The sequence below is a fragment of the Cetorhinus maximus genome, chromosome 31, assembly GCF_964194155.1.
Source record: "Cetorhinus maximus chromosome 31, sCetMax3.hap1.1, whole genome shotgun sequence".
NCBI lineage: Eukaryota > Metazoa > Chordata > Chondrichthyes > Lamniformes > Cetorhinidae > Cetorhinus > Cetorhinus maximus.
In genome coordinates this window covers 16,723,224-16,743,285 of record NC_135909.1, presented here as the reverse complement: position 1 = coordinate 16,743,285, position 20,062 = coordinate 16,723,224, and the positions used below count along the sequence as shown (strand labels likewise).

Sequence of the window (20,062 nt, the reverse complement as noted above, 5' to 3'; positions counted from 1 at the left end):
CGGGGGGGTGGGGGGGGGGGTGGGGGGGGGCGGGGCTGGGGGGGGTTGGGGGGAGAGAAGTTGGGGGGCGGGGTGTGGTTGTAGGGACAAGCAAGCAGTGATAGGAGCAGATAATCAAAAGATGTCAAAGACAAAAGAGCAAAGAGGTGTTGAAGGTGATCATATTATCTAAACGAATGTGCTAATTAAGAATGGATGGCAGGACACTCAAGGTGCTTGCTTGTCCCTACAACCACACCAACCCCCGCCCACTTATCTCCACCACCCCCCCACCCCACCTTAAACCAGCTTATATTTCACCCCCCTCCTAATATTACTCAGTTCTGTTGAAGCGTCATGAGGACTCGAAACGTCAACTCTTTTCTTCTCCGCCGATGCTGCCAGACCTGCTGAGTTTTTCCAGGTAATTCTGTTTTTGTTTTGGATTTCCATCATCCGCAGTTTTTTGTTTTTATCCTGGTGAATCTCTGCACCATCTCCAGTGCAATCACATCCTTCCTATAGTGTGATAACCAGAACTGCACACAGGACTCCAATTGTTGCCTAACTAGCATTTTATACAGCTCCAACACAACCTCCCTGCACTTATATTCTATGCCTCGGCTAATAAAGGCACGTACCCCATATTCCTTCTTAACTACCTTATCTACTGGTGCTGCTACCTTCAGGGACATTTAAACCAAGGTCCCTCTGATCCTCTGTGCTCCCTAGGGTCCGACTATTCATTGTGTATTCCCTTGCTGTGTTAGCCCTCCCAAAATGCATCACCTCAACTCACGATTAAATTCCTCTTGCCACTGCTCTGCCCGCCTTACCAGCCCATCGATATTGTCCGTAATCTAAGGCTTCCTACTCATTATTTACAACGCCACCAATTTTCCTGTCATCTGTGAACTTACTGACCATACATAGAAGCAAGGAGCAGGAGTAGGCCATTCGGCCCTTCGAGCCTGCTCTGCCATTCATTATGGCTGATCATCCAACTCAATAGCTTGCTCCCACTTTCTCCCCATATCCGTTGATCCCTTTTGCCCCAAGGGCTATGTCTAACTCCTTGAAAACATAGAATGTTTTAGCCTCAAGTACTTTCTGTGGTAGCGAATTCCACAGGCTCACCACTCTTTGGGTGAAGAAATTCCTCCTCATCTCAGTCCTAAATGTTCTACCCCGTTTCCTCAGACTGTGACCCCTGGTTCTGGACTCCCCCACCATCGGGAACATCCTTTCTGCATCTACCCTGTCTAGTCCTGTTAGAATTTTATATGTTTCTATGAGATCCCCCCTCATTCTTCTGAACTCCAGCGAATATAATGCTAACCGACTCGATCTCTCGTCATATGTCAGTCCCGCCATCCCAGGAATCAGTCTGGTAAACCTTCGCTACACTCCCTCTAAAGCAATAACTTCCTTCCTCAGATAAGCAGACCAAAACTGCACACAATATTCCAGGTGTCGTCTCACCAAGGCCGTGTATAATTGCAGCAAGACATCTCCGCTCCTGTACTCAAATCCTCTCCCTATGAAGACCAACATACCATTTCCCTTCTTTTCCGCCTGCTGCACCTGCATGCTTACCTTCAACGACTGGTCTACAAGGACACCCAGGTCTCGTTACACATTCCCCTCTCTCAATTTACAGCCATCCAGATGATAATCTTCCTTCCTGTTTCTGCTACCAAAGTGGATAACCTCACATTTATCCACATTATACTGCATCTGCCATGCATTTGCCCGCTCAGCCAGCTTGCCCAAATCACACTGAAGCATCTCTGCATCCTCCTCACAGCTCACCCTCCCACTCACCTTTGTCTCATCTGCAGATTTGGAGAAACTACATTTAGTTCCCTCATCTAAATCATTAATATATATTGTCAATAGCTGAGGTCCCAGCACTGATCCCTGCGGTACCCCACTAGTCACTGCCTGCCATTCGGAAAAACACCCATTTATTCCTACCCTTTTTTTCCTGTCTGCCAACCAGTTTTCAATCCATCTCAATACACTACCCCCAATCCCATGCGCTTTAATTTTACATGCTAATCTCTTATGTGGGACTTTGTTGAAAGCCTTCTGAAAGTCCAAATAAACCACATCCACTGGCTCCCCCTCATCAACTCTACTTGTTACATCCTCAAAAAATTCCAGTAGATTTGTCAAGCAAGATTTCCCTTTCGTAAAACCATGCTGACTCGCTCTGTTTCTCCCACTGTTTTCCAAGTGCTCAGCTAATAAATCCTTTATAATGGACTCTAGAATTTCCCCCACTATCAACATCAGGCTGACCGGTGTATAATTCCCTGTTTTCTCTCTACCTCCCTTTTTAGTTAGTGGGGTTACCTTAGCTACCCTCCAATCTGTAGGAACTGCTCTAGAGTCTATATCATCTCAGAAGATGACCACCAATGCATCCATTATTTCAAGGGACACTTCCTTAAGTACTCTGGGATGTAGATGATCAGGCAGTGAGGATTTATCGGCCTTCAATCCCATCAATTTCCCCAACTCCATTTCCCTACTAATACTGATTTCTTTCAGTTCCTCCCTCTCACTAAACCCTGTGTTCGCCAACATTTCTGGTATGTTATTTGTGTCTTCCTTTGTGAAGACAGAACAGTCAGAAGTATGCATTTTGTTGCACAACCATTTCTTTGTTCCCCATTATAAATGCCCCTGTTTCTGTCTGTAAGGGACCTACATTTGTCTTTACCAATCTTTTTATCTTCACATGCCTATAGAAAATTTACATTCAGTTTTTATGTTCCCCGCAGGCTTACTCCCGTACTCGATTTTCCCCTTCTTAATCAATCCCTTCGTCTTCCTTTGCTGAATTCTAAACTGCTTCCAATCCTCAGGCCTGTTGTTTTTTCTACCTAATTTGTATACCTCTTCCTTGTATTTAATACTATCTCTAATTTCCCTTGTAAGCCTTGGTTTGGCCACCTTTCCTGTTTTACTTTTGCACCAGACAGTCATAAACAATTGTTGCAGTTCACCCATACACTTTTTCAATGTTTGCCATTGCCTATCCAATACCATCCCTTTAAGTAACGTTTCCCAATCCATCATAGCCAACTCGCGCCTCATACCATGGCAGTTTCCTTTATTAAGAGTCAGGGCCCTAGTCTCAGAATCAACTACATCACTCTCCAATTTGATGAAGAATTCTATCATATTATGGTTGCTCATCCCCAAAGGGCCTCGCACAACTAGATTGCCAATTATTCCTTTCTCATTACACAATACCCAGTCTAGGATGCCCTGTTCTCTAGTTGGTTCCTCAACGTCTTCTTTAAGGAAACCATTCCGTATACACTCCAGGAATAATTCCTCTATGGTATTGTTACTAATTTGATTTGCCCAATCTATATGCAGATTAAAGTCACCCATAATTGCAGATGTGCCTTTATTGCATGCATCTCTAATTTCTTGTTTAATGCAATTCCCAAAGTCACCACTACAGTTTGGGTCTATATACAACCCCCACTAACATTTTTTGCCCCTTAGCGTTTCTCAGCTCTACCCATACAGGTTCCACATCATCGGAGCTAATATCTTTCCTCACTATTGTGTTAATTTCCTCTTTAACCAGCAATGCAACTCCATCGCCCTTTCCTTTTTGTCTGTCCTTCCTAAATACTGAATACCCTTGGATGTTCAGTTCCCATCCCCGGTCACCCTGCAGCCATGTCTCCATAATCCCGACTATATCATACCTGTTTAGATCTATTTGCGCGGTTAATGCATCCACTTTATTGTGAATGCTCCCCGCGTTAAGGCGCGAAGCCTTAAGGCTTGTCTTTTTAACATTACTTGTCCCGTTCCCATTATTTTTCACTGAGGCCCTGTTTGATTCTTGCTCTTGCTTTCTCTGCCGATCAGTTTTCATATTCCCCTTTCTGTCTTTTGTTCTTGTCCGTTATTCCCCGTTTTCTGACACCTTGCATAGGTTCCCATCCCCCTGCCATTTTAGTTTAAACTCTCCCCAACCACTCTAGCAAATATTCCCCCTAGGACATCAGTCCCTGTCCTGCCCAGGTGTAATTCGAGATTCAAAGCATTGCAAGGCTAGTCTTTGCAATCTCTCCTCATCAATTTGAGTCTGGTATTACTGTGGTGAAACTCTGCTGTTCCCGCACTAAGGACAATCTAACCTTCCTGAGGTGTGATGTCCAGAACTGAACGCAGTGATCTAAATGGGCTCTAAACAGATTTTATATAACTGGAGCATGAGCTCCAACCCTTTATAGTCTATTAGCCTTGTTACATTTTTTTTTACCTTCCTGTCCACTGGCTTTTAATGAGATCTGTGAATGGCTCTCTGCTCCTCCACAGTTTTGAGCATCTCACCACAAAATTAAACAACCTGCTCTATTTTTCACAGGTTTAATTGGACGGCCCCTCACTTTAAAGTTCATTTGCTAAAACTTGCTCACTCACTAAATTTACCAGGAAAATTTCAAACTAAATGTGTTCCCCAAGCATAATGTTATGTTACTGATCCATCACCATTAACTTTTCCCATTGCTCTTTCAGCCAGTGTAAACCCAGAGAACGGAAAATCTCACTGCCTTTTATGAATCCTATTTTATAATCATTCTAGAAAAATTTTGCTGAAGACCTGTAATTACCAGTCTCAATTTTGATGAAGTCTGAACAAATCCGGGATCTCCAGTGAGATATTGACGAGCATCAGATTCCAGGTCTATTTTCTGCAAAATGTAATGAAATGGAACAAAACAATTAATTAATAATATCCACAAACTAACAGCAAGGATGTGATTGGAACCCATATGTGCTTAAAAAAAACAGTTTAGCATTCCATCACCTTAACCTCTCAGTCACCTGTCTGAGTTTTAGAACACAGTCTCACACCCTTTTTCCATCCTTGAAAACTTGGTAAGAAGGTTCTGAATGAGCAGCCTGGTGCGCAATGTTGGAAATGCAGCTTCTGTAAGTGAAAGGAATTTCTATCACATCAGGTCAGGGACTGTTTGGAATGGACCAATGTGAAACATTTCCTGACAAATTAAATTATGACAATAGCAAAATCCTGCAGATTGTATTAACACTTCATTGGTTGTTGAACATTCTGTCAATTGAAAACAAAACTATTGTTTAATGTGTTTAAAAAAATATACCTGGCTTGATATTCAATACCTGTATTAAATCTCCCTTTAACATTCTCGATGAAACGAAGAATACCCCCAGATATTTTTTGCCCATGCACATACAGAATCCCTCACCACTGATACCATTGCAGTAAATCTCCACTGCGCATCCTCCACGGCCTTACCTTTCCTCCCAAAGATTTTCCCTGGCCCTCACCAGGATCTCATAATTCACATTATGATGTGAAATGCCTCTAATTCTTTGAATCCCATCTACACACATTGTTTTGTAAACTAAGATTATGATGCATTTTTAATGAAGATAGGCTTCCTTCAATGTTGAACCCCTCAAAGACAAGGAAAAAATGGACTCACGATCTCTATTAAATAAATCTATGAAATTCTGTGATCAGTCCATAACAACCTGCCCCCATCATTCCACTTATTGCTACTTTTATTTCTGCTAACCCTACTTCTTTATCACAAAGGGTTGCCTCTTCCCCTTTAACTGCTCTTCAGTAAAAGTGCTCACTTTCTCCATCGACAATTTGCAAATGTCTTCTTTTACATATAACCCTTGTTAAAGAAGAGGTACCAGAAGGACTGCCTGTGCTTAATGTTGCTCAGGCTCTAGGACTTAATGAGATGCAGATGAAGATTCTGTGGGATGTAATAGTGGGAATCGTGAAGGTACTGGCCAGAATCTTCTGAATTCTATTTCTTTCTGTAATGGACAGCTACAAACCACTTGTTTATTCCAGGACACTAAATGAATTAATGTGAATCAGAGCTGAGCAGATTCTAACGCCCCACGTCTCCAGTTTTTTTTTTTTACTGAGAAACCGGTCCTCCATGCAAGCTTTTGGTTTGAAGAATGAGACCCCCGCTTCCTGGGAACACAGCAGCGATACCTCCAAGATCTGATTTACAACCTTCAAACTCAGTGAAAGGCTTTCACCCTCCCCTCGGGGTCTGACCGCCACTTCACAACTAATATTCGGCTGGGATAGGCAGACAAAACAACTTCCTTCCCCGCAGTCCCCCAGCACGGACCGGATAATCTCCCAAGCTCGTATTCCGCGAATGTTACATTGCTCCACTGATTTGTGCTATTCCCCCAAGCTCCGGCAATCTCGGCCCTAATCCCCAGGCCTTTTATTCTCTCTTTAACCAACATTTTGTCTCCTTATTAAGTCCATCCTGAGAATAGGGGTTCGGCATTCCGAGTTCCTCTGCAGACATCCGGTTGCTGCTAATGGACCAAAAGAGGCCTAAAACCTGAAAGAAACCCTCTGGCACAGCCCTCTGAGCATGTCTTCATTAGACTGTGCAGGCAATACCTACTTCATAGAGAACAATGGTGGGAAGTATGAGCAATTTCAGTGTCGGCATTCCGTGGGAATAGAGGATACAAAATAAAACAGAATTAAAAATACTGAACAGATCCTCTGGGAGCAGGACCGTAGAGGGCGAATTCCTGGAGTGTATACGGGATGTTTTTCTGGACCAATACATTGAGGAACCAGCGAGAGACAGGCCATCCTCGACTGGGTATTGTGTAATGAGAAAGGAATAATTGGCAATCTAGTTGTGCGAGGCCCCTTGGGGATGAGCAACCATAATATGATAGAATTCTTCATCAAGATGGAGAGTGACGTAGTTGATTCTGAGTCTTGGGTCCTGAATCTTAATAAAGGAAACTAGGATGGTATGAGGTGCGAGTTGGCTATGATGGATTGGGAAACATTACCTAAAGGGATGATGGTGTGTAGGCGATGGCAATCATTCAAAGAGCGCATGGGTGAACTGCAACAATTGTTTATTCCTGTCTGGCGCAAAAGTAAAACAGGAAAGGTGGCCAAACCATGGCTTACAAGGGAAATTAGAGATAGTATTAGATCCAAGGAAGAGGCATACAATTGGCCAGAAAAAAACAACAGACCTGAGGATTGGGAGCAGTTTAGAATTCAGCAATAGAGGACCAAGGGATTGATTAAGAAGGGGAAAACAGAGTATGAGTGTAAGCTTGCAGGGAACATAAAAACCGACTGTAAACGTTTCTATAGGTGTGTGAAGAGAAAAGATTGGTGAAGACAAATGTGGGTCAATTACAGTCAGAAACAGGGAAATTTATAATGGGGAATAAAGAAATGGCTGACCAACTAAATAAATACTTTCGTTCTATCTTCACAAAGGAGGACACTAATAACATACCAGAAATGTTGGGGAACACAGGGTTAGTGAGAGGGAAGAGCTGAAAGAAATCAGTATTAGTTGGGAAATGGTGTTTGGGAAATTGATGGGATTGAAGATCAATAAATCCCCACGGCCTGATCATCTATATCCCAGAGTACTTAAGGAAGTGGCCCTGGAAATGGTGGATTTATTGTTGGTCAACTTCCGAGATTCCAGAGCCTCTAGAACAGTTCCTACAGATTGGAGGGTAGCTTATATAACCCCACTATTTAAAAGGAGAGGCAGAGAGAAAACTGGAATTATAGACCAGTCAGCCTGATGTCGGTTGTGGGGAAAATTCTAGAGTCGATTACAAAAGATTTAATAGCTGAGCACGTGGAAAAAAGTGGACAGAGTCAGCATGGATTTATGAAAGCGAAATCATGCTTGACAAATCTACTGGAATATTTCGAGGATGTAACTAGTAGAGGTGATGAGGGGGATCCAGTGGATGTGGTTTATTTGCACTTTCAGAAGGTTTCCACAAAGTCCCATGTAAGAGGTTGGCGTGTAAAATTAAAGCACATGGGATTGGGGGCAGTGTATTGAGATTGATAGAAAACAGTTTGGCAGACAGGGAACAAAGAGTAGGAATAAATGGGTCTTTATCCGAATAGCAGGCAATGACTTGTGGATTACCGCAAGGATCGGTGCTGGGACCCCAGTTATTCACAATATATATTAATGATTTAGATGAGGGAATTAAACGTAATATCTCCAAATTTGCAGATGACACAAAACTGGGTGTGAGGGTGAGCTGTGAGAAGTATACAGAGATGCTTCAGTGTGATTTGGACAAGATGACTGAGTGGGCAAATGCATGGCAAATAATGTGGATAAATGTGAGGTTATCCATTTTGGTAGCAAAAACAGGAAGGCAGATTATTATCTGAATGGCTATAAATTGAGAGAGGGGAATGTGCAACGAGACCTGGGTGTCCTTGTACACGAGTCACTGAAGGTAAGCATGCAGGTGCAGCAGGTGGTAAAGAAGGCAAATGGTATGTTGGCCTTCAGAGCCAGAGGATTCGAGTACAGGAACAGGGATGTCTTGCTGCAATTGTACAGGACCTTGGTGAGACCACATCTGGAATATTGCGTGCAGTTTTGGTCTCCCTATCTGAGGAAGGATTTACTTGCTATAGAGGGAGTGCAACGAATGTTTACCTGACTGGTTCCTGGGATGGCGGGACTGACATATGAGGAGACTGAGAGGAGGAGAAATTTCTTCACCCAGAGAGTGGTGAGCCTGTGGAATCCGTTACCACAGAAAGTAGTTGAGACTAAAACATTGCATGCTTTCAAGAAGGATTTAGGTATAGCTCTTGGGGCGAAAGAGATCAAAGGGTATGGGGAGAAAGCAGGAGCAGGTTATTGAGTTGGATGATCAGCCATGATCATAATGAATGGCGGAGCAGGCTCGAAGGGCCGAATGGCCTACTCCTGCTCCCAGTTTCTATGTTCCTATGACTCAAGTCAAACTCGAAAAACCCAGTGGATTTTTAGAGGAAAATTTAACCACTGGACAATGGCAGCTGAAATACAGACCAAAAAAGTTCCTGCACTAATTCCCTTTATTTCAAGTTGTTTACAATAAAATGAAGAAATAAAAACTGTTGGAGGGTATTTCCATGATTTATGGAAACACCAACAACCGCCAGTTGTCAATCACTCAGCCCCATCAGACCCACCCACACTGACGGGAGGTTCCTGCATCCAGCACTGGCCCTGTCGCACTCACCAGCTGCTCACCCAGACCCCACTCTCACAAACACTGAACATTTTTATCCAGGATCTTCAATTTATTTATAAAATGAGAAAAAAAAAATATTCACATTTCATCGCAGTTTGGTTGAACGGAACAAATGTTCAACTTTTCACCGTCACTCGGTAACCACGCTCGACATTCCTTCAATCAGTTGTATAAATTATCGGCTGTAAGGATTTATTTCACTGGGTTAAACAATTTCCATGTGAGGAATGTTCCAGCGTGAGAATAGAGGGGGCCGGGCTGACTGAGCTGTGTCTTCACCGCTTCTGGGCAGTGGGAATGTTCACCCTTCATTCTGCTCCGATTCACTTTCCCAAAGGGAATCTGCAGATTCTCCAATCTGGGCTCTGGGATTTATTCTTTGGTTCCTTTTGATTTGTCCCTTTTCCCGAATGACAATATTTTCCAAAGCTCGGGGTAAACATCCCGCTTGCATCGTGCCTTAGTCTCGGCTGGAAGCGGTCGATAGTGACCCTGAACTGGTCACCTCCACACTGACAGATACAACACTGTCACACTCTGCTTCACTGAGATTAATGCCGAGAGCGGTTTCTGGGTCCAATGCAACAGCGAATACATTTCATTTGAAGGAATTGTGGGTGGTTAAGGTGTTTTGAAAGTCCTGATTTTTTGTAGTGCATCCATCCCAAATGCTTTGGGATTTTCCTGGAGTGATACCAAATATCCCTCTTTGGCATAGATTAAAGTTAATTGGAACGTGTTGACCAGGTTGTGAGGATAACTCCTAGAAATTGTTACGTGCTGCCAGCTTAACAACACCTCAACACTTGATACTTTTATAAAAACAAAAAACCACTGCGGATGCTGGAAATCCAAAACAAAAACAGAATTACCTGGAAAAACTCAGCAGGTCTGGCAGCATCGGCGGAGAAGAAAAGAGTTGACGTTTCGAGTCCCCATGACCCCTCAGCAGAACTGAGTAAAGTTAGGAGAGGGGTGAAATATAAGCTGGTTTAAGGTGGGGTGGGGGCAGAGAAGTTGGGGGGGGCGGGGTGGTGCTGGTTGTAGGGACTAACAAGCAGTGATAGGAGCAGATAATCAAAAGATGTCACAGACAAAAGGATCAAAGAGGTGTTAAAGGTGGTGATATTATCTAAGAAAATGTGCTAATTAAGAATGGATGGCAGGACACTCAAGGTACAGCTCTAGTGGGGGTGGGGTGGAAAGACTGACAGGGTATTACAGTTATAGATTTAAAAATAATGGAAATAGTTGGGAAAAGAAAAATCTATATGAATTATTGGAAAAAACATAAGGGAGGGGGAAGAAACGGGAAGGGGGTGGGGATGGGGGAGGGAGTTTAAGTTCTAAAGTTGCTGAATTCAATATTCAGCCCGGAAGGCTGTAAAGTGCCTAGTCGGAAGATGAGGTGCTGTTCCTCCAGTTTGCGTTGAGCTTCACTGGAACAATGCAGCAAGCCAAAGACAGACAAGTGGGCAAGAGAGCAGGGTGGAGTGTTAAAATGGCAAGCGACGGGGAGGTTTGGGTCTTTCTTGTGGACAGACCACAGGTGTTCTGCAAAGCGGTCGCCCAGTTTGCGTTTGGTCTCTCCAATGTAGAGGAGACCGCATTGGGAGCAACGAATGCAGTAGACTAAGTTAGGGGAAATGCAAGTGAAATGCTGCTTCACTTGAAAGGAGTGTTTGGGCCCTTGGACGGTGAGGAGAGAGGAAGTGAAGGGGCAGGTGTTACATCTTCTGCGTGGGCAGGGGGAGGTGCCATAGGTGGGGGTTGAGGAGTAGTGGGTGATGGAGGAGTGGACCAGGGTGTCCCGGAGGGAACGATCCCTACGGAATGCCGTCAGGGGGAGTGAGGGGAAGATGTGTTTGGTGGTGGCATCATGCTGGAGTTGGCGGAAATGGCAAAATGGCAATAAATGGCAACTTGATACTTTTGTTCACAAATGAATTATAAACCAAATTTCGGCCCCGATGTAAATGCAGAATATTCAGTAGTTTAACCGGAGTCGGAAACAGGTTAATCACAGATATTCAGTGAGTTCCCGGACAACAGGATTTAGAAACTGCTTGTTCCAACGTTCATACAGTAATCTGCTTTGATCTCTCTTCCTCTTATTTCCCAGGGTGATGTTTGAATTCTGACCCAGTGATGTTCCCCTTGTCTTTCAAAATCTCGATGTTCGTGTTCCGGGCATCAATTGTTAAATAGAATTTAGCCCAGCTCTTCCAGTAGCGGCACACTGGGGAGAGTTTCTCATTGTGTGTGGTAACTTTCACAAGGTCTCTTCTTCGACGGTCACAGAAAGGAAAACCTGTCATTGTTAAAGCCTTTGCAGATAGTCCACTGTAAAAGGGGAGACCATTTTAACCTTAAATTCCAGATTTGGCCCTGTTATAAAGCAAGCGCCCAACTGCCCAGATGAAATCCAAGGAAGTCAAGTTCTGCTGGGATTTGGACCCAGGATCTCCTATTTACCCGGCAGGTGTTTTAACCAATTAAGCCACAGAACCTAACGATGCTCAATTGCCCGCAAGGAATTGCTAGAACCCCTTCACAGATCTGGTAGTATTTGTGAAGAGTGAAACAGTTTAAATTTCAGGGCGCGAACTTGCACCAAAAAGACCTGAAACGTGAATCTGTTTCACTCTCCACAGATGCTGCCAGATGTGCTGAGCAATTGCAGCATTTTTTGGCGTTGTTTCAGATTTCCAGCATCCGCGGTATTTTGCTTTTGTACCAAAGGACAATGAGCTGCCTTTCCTGCCCTGTGGGTTATTGCAGGACAAAACAAAAACCTTTAAAGATGCTGACCAGAGTCAGTCTGCTCAGCTTTCAGAAAGATTTCAAATGATGATGTGAATCTGCACCACTGAATATCAAGGCCATCACTGTTTAGACAGCTGTAATGAACAGCTCCTGTTACAGCTTTAAATCAGACAGTGGAGGATTATCACAGGCGCTCTGTCAGACTGCATGTTCCTTCAGACAGGTTTCCAACTGGACACATGGAATGAGCGGCTGTGTGAACATTAGTGGTTGAGGTGGAGATTTCTCATTGGCTGAACTGGAGTTCCAGTTCCATTCCCAGACATCTCCCTTTCTCTTTCTGAATCTATCTCTGTCCTCTTGCTCATTTACACTTTTCATTATTTCATCATTAGCGGCCACATCTTCAGCTGTCTGAGCCTTTAGCTCTGCAATTCCTTCTAGAAACATCCCCAGTTCACTCTCCCCCTTAAAATCTATCAGTTTTACGAAGGTTTTGTTCAGTTGTCCAAATATGTGACTCGATGTCGAATGTTGCTTGATAAAACTCCTTTGAAGCGCTTTGGGGAGTTTTATTAAATCTCGGAGCTGTTGCTGAAATCGATCAGTGAAATAAGCTGTGTTCTGGTGACCAAGAGCCTTTGTTTTATTCTTTCACGGGATGTGGGCGTCGATGGCTCGTCCAGCATTTATTACCCAACCGAAATTGTCCTTGAGAAGCTGGTGACCAGCTGCCATCTTGAACCGCTACAGTCCATGTGGTGTTGGTACACCCACTGTGCTGTTAGGGAGGGGGTTCCAGGGTTTTGCCCAAGCGACAGTGAAGGGACGGCGATCCAGTTCCAAGTCAGGATGGTTTGTGGCTCGGAGGGGAACTTGCTGCTGGTGGTGTTCCTAAGCATCTGCTGCCGTTTTCCTTCCAAGTGCTGGAGGCCTCGGGTTTGGAAGTTGCTGAAGGAAAATTAATGTCAGGAGTGGGATTCGAACCCACGCCTCCAGAGGAGACTGCGACCTGAACGCAGCGCCTTAGACCGCTCGGCCATCCTGACGCTTCTGTACCAGCTGCTCGGCCACTAAATCCATTGCATTCTGTACAAATGTTTCTGAGTTCCACATTCATCGTCACTGTTTTAAAACACTCGATGTGATTTTGCTTTTTTCAGCACCTGTCAGGTTCCTGTATCTGAGTCTCATCCTTCCCCAAGCCGCCGGGGGGTGAGGAGCTTCTCATTGCTGCATTGCTCTGTTTGCTCAAATCAACAAAGATCCAATTCCCGCCCGACCTGTTCCTCACACGAAGGTGTTGGGAGTGTAAGGTCTGAGCGGCATGAAGTATCCAATTGGAGAGTTACATCCTGGATTAGAAAGTTTGCGGATGACACAAAGATTGGCCGGGTGCTTAACTGTGAGGTTGAGTGTCTTGGGCTACAGGAAGATATAGAAAGGATGGTCAAATGGGCACATAAGTGGCAGATGGGATTTAACCCTGAAAAGTGTGAGGTGATACACTTTGGAAGGAGTAATTTTACAAGCAAGTATTCAATGCACGGCATGACATTATGAGGTTCTGAGGAACAAGGGGACCTTGGCGTGCGTTTCCATAGATCTCTAAAGGCAGAGGGGCAGGTTAGTGGGGTGGTGAATATGCATTTGAGACACTTGCCTTTATCAATCGTGGCATAGATTATAAAAGAAGGGAGGTCATGTTTAAGTTGTATAGAACCTTATTGAGGCAACAGCTGGAGTACTGTGTGCAGTTCTGGTCGCCACATTATAGGAAGGATGTGATTGCACTGGAGGGGGTGCAGAGGAGATTCACCAGGATGTTGCCTGGGATGAAACATTTAAATTATGAAGAGAGGTTGGATAGACTTGGGTTGTTTTCCAAGGAGCAGAGAAGACTGAGGGGCGACCTGATGGGCAGAGTGGATAGGGAGCAGCTGTTCCCGTTAGTTGAAGAGTTAGTCACAAGGGGACATAATTTCAAGGTTAGGGGCAGGAGGTTTAGGGGGGATGTGAGGAAAAACTTTTTTACCCAGAGGGTGGTGACGGTCTGGAATGCATTGCCTGGGAGGATGGTGGAGGCGGGTTGCCTCGCATCCTTTAAAAAGTACCTGGGTGAGCACTTGGCACGTCACAACATTCAAGGCTATGGTCCAAGTGCTGCTAAATGGGATGAGGTAGGTAGGTCAGGTGTTTCTCACGTGTCGGTGCAGACGCGATGGGCCGAAGGGCCTCTTATGCACTGTGATTCTGTGTGATTCCGTGACTGAGGAAAATCACCAGAAACTGCTGCACACAAAGAGCTTACTGAAAGGTCAAATTATATCCTCTCAGTGAGTCATTAAAGCCTCCTTCGAGCAGATTAAGCAGCATTTCCTGTGTTTCAGTGATACATTCTGATCTGAATTTAAAGGAAAGGGTAAATATTTCTCATACTCATAAGATCCGTCCGCCGCATGACTGAGGCGAGCTCACTTCTCGATCTCATCACTGACAGATACGAACACGAATAAAGCATAAAAAACGAGAGGGAAATGATAGATTACAATCCGCTCCCCCCGATTAATGTTAACCAAAGCACCAATGAAATGGATCAATCGGCAGATTTTTCAGGATTTACATTCCTAATGGTTGATCAAGGAATCAGCAGCTGGGAACATATAAGACCATAAGAGCATAAGACATAGGAGCAGAAATTAGGCCATTCGGCCCATCGAGTCTGCTCCACCATTCAATCATGGCTGATAAGTTTCTCAACCCCATTCTCCCGCCTTCTCCCCGTAACCTTTAATCCCTTTACAAATCAAGAACCTATCTATCTCGGTCTTAAATACACTCAATGAACTGGCCTCCACAGCGTTCTGTCGCAATGAATTGCATAGATTCTCCATTCCTGACTAAAGAAATTTCTCCTCATCTCTGTTCTAAAAGGTCTTCCCTTTACTCTGAGGCTGTGACCTCGGGTCATAGTCTCTCCTACGAATAGAAACATCTTCACCACGTCCACTCTATCCAGGCCTTTCAGTATTCTGTAAGTTTCAATCAGATCGTCCCTCATCCTTATAAACTCCATCGAGTATAGACCCAGAGTCCTAAAACGTTCCCCATATGTTAAGCCTTTCATTCCTGGGATTGTTCTCGTGAACCACCTCTGGACCCTCTCCAGGGTCAGAACATCCTTCCTGAGCTACGGGGCCCAAAGTTGCTCACATTATTCTAAATGTGGTCTGACCAGAGCCTTATAAAGCCTCAGCAGCACATTCCTGCTTTTATAATCTAGTCCTCTCGAAATAAATGCCACCATTGCATTTGCCTTCCTAACTACTGACTCAATCTGAAAGTGAAGCTTAAGAGAATCCTGGACTCCAGATTTCTGAATTATCTCCCCATTTAGAAAATAGTCTATGCCTCTATTCTTCCTACCAAAGTGCATGACCTCACACTTCCCCACATTGTATTCCATCTGCCACTTCTTTGCCCATTCTCCTAACCTGTCTAAATCATTCTGCAGCCTCCCCGCCTCCTCAATATGACCTGTCCCTCCACCTATCTTTGTAAAATCTGCAAACTTAGCCAGTATGTCCTCTGTTCCATTAGCTAGATCATTAGTGTATAAATTGAAAAGTTGTGGTCCAAACACTGACCCCTCCGGAACTCCACTAGTCACTGGCCGCCATCCTGAGAAGGACCCCTTTATCCCTGCACTCTGCCTCCTGCCTGACAGCCAATCTTCTATCCATGCTAGTACCTTGCCTGTAACACCATGGGCTCTTATCTTACTGAGCAGCCTCCTGTGCGGCACCTTGTCAAAAGCCTTCTGGAAGTCCAAGTAGATAACATCCATTGGCTCTCCTTTGTCTAACCTACTCGTTACCTCCTCAAAGAATTCTAACACATTTCTCAGGCATGACCTCCCCTTGATGAAACCATGCTGGCTTTGCCCTATTTTACCATGCACTTCCAAGTATTCTGAAATCTCATCCTTAATAACGGGCTCTAAAATCTTACCAACAACCGAGGTCAGGCTCATCGGTCTGTAATTTCCGGTCTTTTGCCTCACGCCCTTCTTAAACAGGGGGGTTGCATTAGCGATTTTCCAGTCCCCTGGGACCCTCCCTGACTCCAGTGATTCCTGAAAGATCACTACTAACGCCTCCACTATCTCTTCAGCTATCTCCTTCAGAACTCTGGGGTGTAATGCATCTGGTCCAGGTGATTTATCCACCTTCAGACCTTTCAATTTTCCTAGCACCTTCTCCTTGGTAATGGCGACCAAACTCACCTCTGCCCCTCGACTCTCTTGAACTTTGGGGATGTTACTCGTGTCTTCCACCGTCAAGACTGATGCAAAGTACCTATTCAGTTCCTCTGCCATTTCTTTGTTCCCCACAACTATTTCTCCAGCGTCATTTTCCAGCGGCCCAATGTCCACTTTTGCCTCCCTCATAGCCTTTATATATCTAAAAAGCTCGTGCAATCTTCTAATATATTGCTAGCTAGTTTACCCTCATATTTAATCTTCCCCCTCCTTATTTAGTTGTCCTCTGTTGGCTTCCCGCTGCTCTTCGTCACATTCTATGCTTTCTCTTTTGCTCTCCCTGACATCTCTTGTCAGCCATGGCTGCCTCGTCCTTCCTTTCGTATGTTTTTTCTTCCTAGGAACGAATTTTTGCTGTGCCAGTATTATTAGCCGAGGATGGGTTCGATCTATTGATCTCTGGGTATGGGCCCAGCACGCTTCCTCTGCGACACCTGAGAGCTGCAGGCTGGTTATGTTAGTTTAATGGAGGATGAGTTGACCAGCGCTTTTTCATATCTTTTTAGAAGTTAAACCGATCTTTATTCCAATAACGTGGACCAGCGGGCACAGAGCTGGACACGCGCAAGCGGGGAGGGCAAGTATCCGCTGCCCTCAGAAATGGGACTGCGTCTCCCCAAAAGAGACAGGCACCCTCACTCAGCAACCGGGAAACACGAAACCGGAGATGCTCAGGCGAGTCGACTTGCAACCCCTTGCCGGAACACAGTATTGAACAAGTGATTTTTAGATCATCAGTTTAACGCTCGACCAACTGAACTATTTCAGCTGACAGAAGCGATACTTCGAGCGAGAATTTAAACAGCGACCAGGATACCAGTTTTACATTCACTGACTGTCCTCCGCTTATATTAGAAAACATGACCGCATAATGACAAAGGACAGCCATCACCTCGTTTCAGTCCCTCCAGATTTCGATTTTTTTCTTGACAAAGAGGGGGTCCAAAGCCCAACTAAGCATCAGTTTATTGCCATAAGCTCTCGGCCAATCGCTACACTGGAATTGTCCGACAAACAGCCTTCTTCATCCTTTGAGTGAATTGTTTGCTGATGTCACCGTTAAATGTCTTAACTCTAAGTTTAAGGTTATATACATTTGTTCTGTATTCCCCCAAAAGAGGAAATTGTTTCTCCACATTAAAACCTATTAATCATCTCAATTACCTCAACCAGATAGCGCCTAAACCTTCTCAACTCACGGGTATGTAAGTGTCACAGCGGGAGCACATCTAACTGCAGATCAGAAAACTGTGTGTGTATCGCACATGGTCATGGCTACTTTTGCAGCAAACCTGTTTCTGAATTAATGGGACCCACTTGTGATAAACACTGTCATATTTCACTGTTTAGCAGGTGAGTTTCATGGAGCCACAAATGTGATTCCCTCAGTTCCGCTTTTGCACAAAGCTGGGGAAATGCATCACAGATGTCAGTCTTCAGCTAGCTCCATTCACTCCAAGTGAAATCAAGAGATGGCTGAAGGCACGGGAAACTGCAAAGGCTTTGGGCCCTGCAGCAGCACTGAAAACCTGTGCTCCAGAAATAGCCTCGCTCCTCGCCAAGCTGTTCCAGTACTGGCATCTACCCGACAATGAGGAAAATTGCTCAGGTCTGTCTTGTCCACAAAAAACAGGAAAACCCAACCGGCGAAAACCGCCCGATCAGTCTCCTCTCGTTCATCGAGAAAGTGGGTGGAAATTTCTTCGACAGCGCGATCAAGTGGCACTTATTCAGCAATAACCTGCTCACTGAAGCTCAGTTTGGTATCTGCCAGGGTCACTCAGCACCTGACCACTTTGCAGCCTTGGTCCAAACATGGAGGAAGCAGCTGAACTTAATACCTGAGGTGCAAGTGACTGCACTTGAGTCCAAAGAAGCTTTTGACCGAGTGTGGCATCAAGTAACACTCGCAAAACTGAAGTCAATAGAAATGAGGCGGGAAACTGTCCACTGGTTGGAGTCGAGCCCGGGGGTTCCAATACATTCTAAAAGATTTCCAGCATTAACAGGAATTCGCTTTTGGTTGATGCACTGTGGGTGGCAATGAAAGGATCCATTGAGAGCAGTTTATCGTGCAGGTGGCTGGTTGTTCTTGGGTTTCGATTCTCGCTTTGGGCTTTTCAATGAGTTCGTATGCAAGAGGTCCCGCTTTCATCTCCAGGACGAGCCCAGCAAGCATTTTAATGCAGTATTTTTTCGCGCTCGTGGTGGTGGCGGTTCCGGAAATCAGGACCAAGTTTGAACACCCGGGAAGTCATTGCAGAGAATGCATCACCTCAACACACGTGAAGAAAATGAACACAGGGTTTAAAGAACGTTTCTCCGTTTAATGGGACTCTGAAATTATCCGAATGTATCAAATAAGGGAACTGTCTACTTCTGGATTCAGGTGGGAGGCTGATTGAACTCAGTGAAAATCTTGACTGAAAGGCCAAGCAGAGCTGGGATCTCCAAAGATTTATTTTCATTTCCCACACTTTAGCTGTGATCGGGCACTGGCAGTGAGCTGGGAAGGGGTTCTTCTTACTGCCAAATGCTTGTATGTTCCGGTCTTTCCGCGGTGGGTTTTCACACTGTGTAGAAACATGTTGGATATCATGTTGAAGTGTTGAAACGATTCACATCAGCCCATTTACAACATCATCTGATCTGATGTGGTGGAAATGCATTTTATTGACAGAAAATACATTTCCATCTTTAGACACCTGGCCGAATATTCAGGACCTGTACGAAAGAGGATCATTTATTTCAACAGATCATGAATGTAAAAAGCATAGAAGGAGGTTTACTAACTCGAAGTTGCGCGACGAGGTGGCCGAGAGGTTAAGGCGATGGACTGCTAATCCATTGTGCTTTGCACGCGTGGGTTCGCATCCCACCTTCGTCGTCACTTTATTAACGTTTACGGCTGTGGGCCAAGTGCTGGTAAATGGGATTAGGTAGGTGGGTCACGTGTCGGTGCAGACACGATGGGCTGAAGGTACTCTTCTGCACTGTGTGATGATGTGACTTCTTGAAATCCTGCATCGTTATTTCTTACTCCCTGTCCGTTAACTTTCAGTTTTATAATTAGGGCCTCTGCTCCTCCATAGTTTGCAACATCTCACCAATTAAAAACAAAACGAAGCGAAACTCGTGCATTCGTGGCCTCAATCAGATTATGGTTCATTGTGAATCCAACTGCCAAAGTATTTCTCACTCATTTAAACTATTTATGAAATTTGAAAATAAACTTCTCCACGGCTTATTGTTGTGCTTTTGCTCTCTCGTTCTTTGCTTTTCCTGTTAGTCGTCCTTGTGATGTAAATCCACAGAAAGCAAAGAAGGCCACGAGGAAGGGAGGGAAAATCATGTTCCCTTTCATGATCCCTGTTTGATTTTCAATGCACTATGATCAAGGTTTAAGAAAGTGAATCTAGGACAAGCAACAGCTGGCTTTTTATAGCTGGGCTTGTGGCGCAACGGTAGCGCGTCTGACTCCAGATCAGAAGGTTGCGTGTTCAAATCACGTCAGGCTCATGGCTCTGCACTATACCTGAAGCTTTTGTCTGGACACAAATTTCCTTGTGTCTGGATTCTGGCGAAATGTTGAATTTCAGAACAATGGTTCTCTTCCGATTTTCCGGCTCAGTTTTCATTTTGCACAATTTTACATTGGAACAATGTTTCAGCGATTTGGGGTATCTACTGTTTTTGCAATTGCTCTGTTACCCAGCATGAGAAGGAAAACACAAAGTGTCCATCATGGGGGTTGAACCCACAGCCGCTTCCATCCATACAGCTGCTTAATTCCGTTAGCTAGAGTTGGTTGTGTAAGCTATAATCGCCCGACTTAATTTTATCTTTCAGTCAGGAGATTCAAACTCGTCCTTTTAAAGC

The 20,062-nt window shown here is 44.6% G+C and overlaps 3 non-coding genes across 3 annotated transcripts; 2 read left to right on the top strand and 1 right to left on the bottom strand.

Moving 5' to 3' along the window:
- Positions 1-12,828: 12,828 nt before the first annotated feature.
- On the bottom strand, positions 12,829-12,911 carry trnal-cag (transfer RNA leucine (anticodon CAG)). The gene has a single exon. It is a non-coding gene; the product is annotated as a tRNA-Leu (tRNA).
- Positions 12,912-18,988: 6,077 nt separating this feature from the next.
- trnas-gcu (transfer RNA serine (anticodon GCU)) lies at positions 18,989-19,070 on the top strand. Its single transcript has one exon. It is a non-coding gene; the product is annotated as a tRNA-Ser (tRNA).
- A 560-nt stretch (positions 19,071-19,630) lies between these two features.
- Positions 19,631-19,702, top strand: trnaw-cca (transfer RNA tryptophan (anticodon CCA)). The gene has a single exon. It is a non-coding gene; the product is annotated as a tRNA-Trp (tRNA).
- Positions 19,703-20,062: the final 360 nt, after the last annotated feature.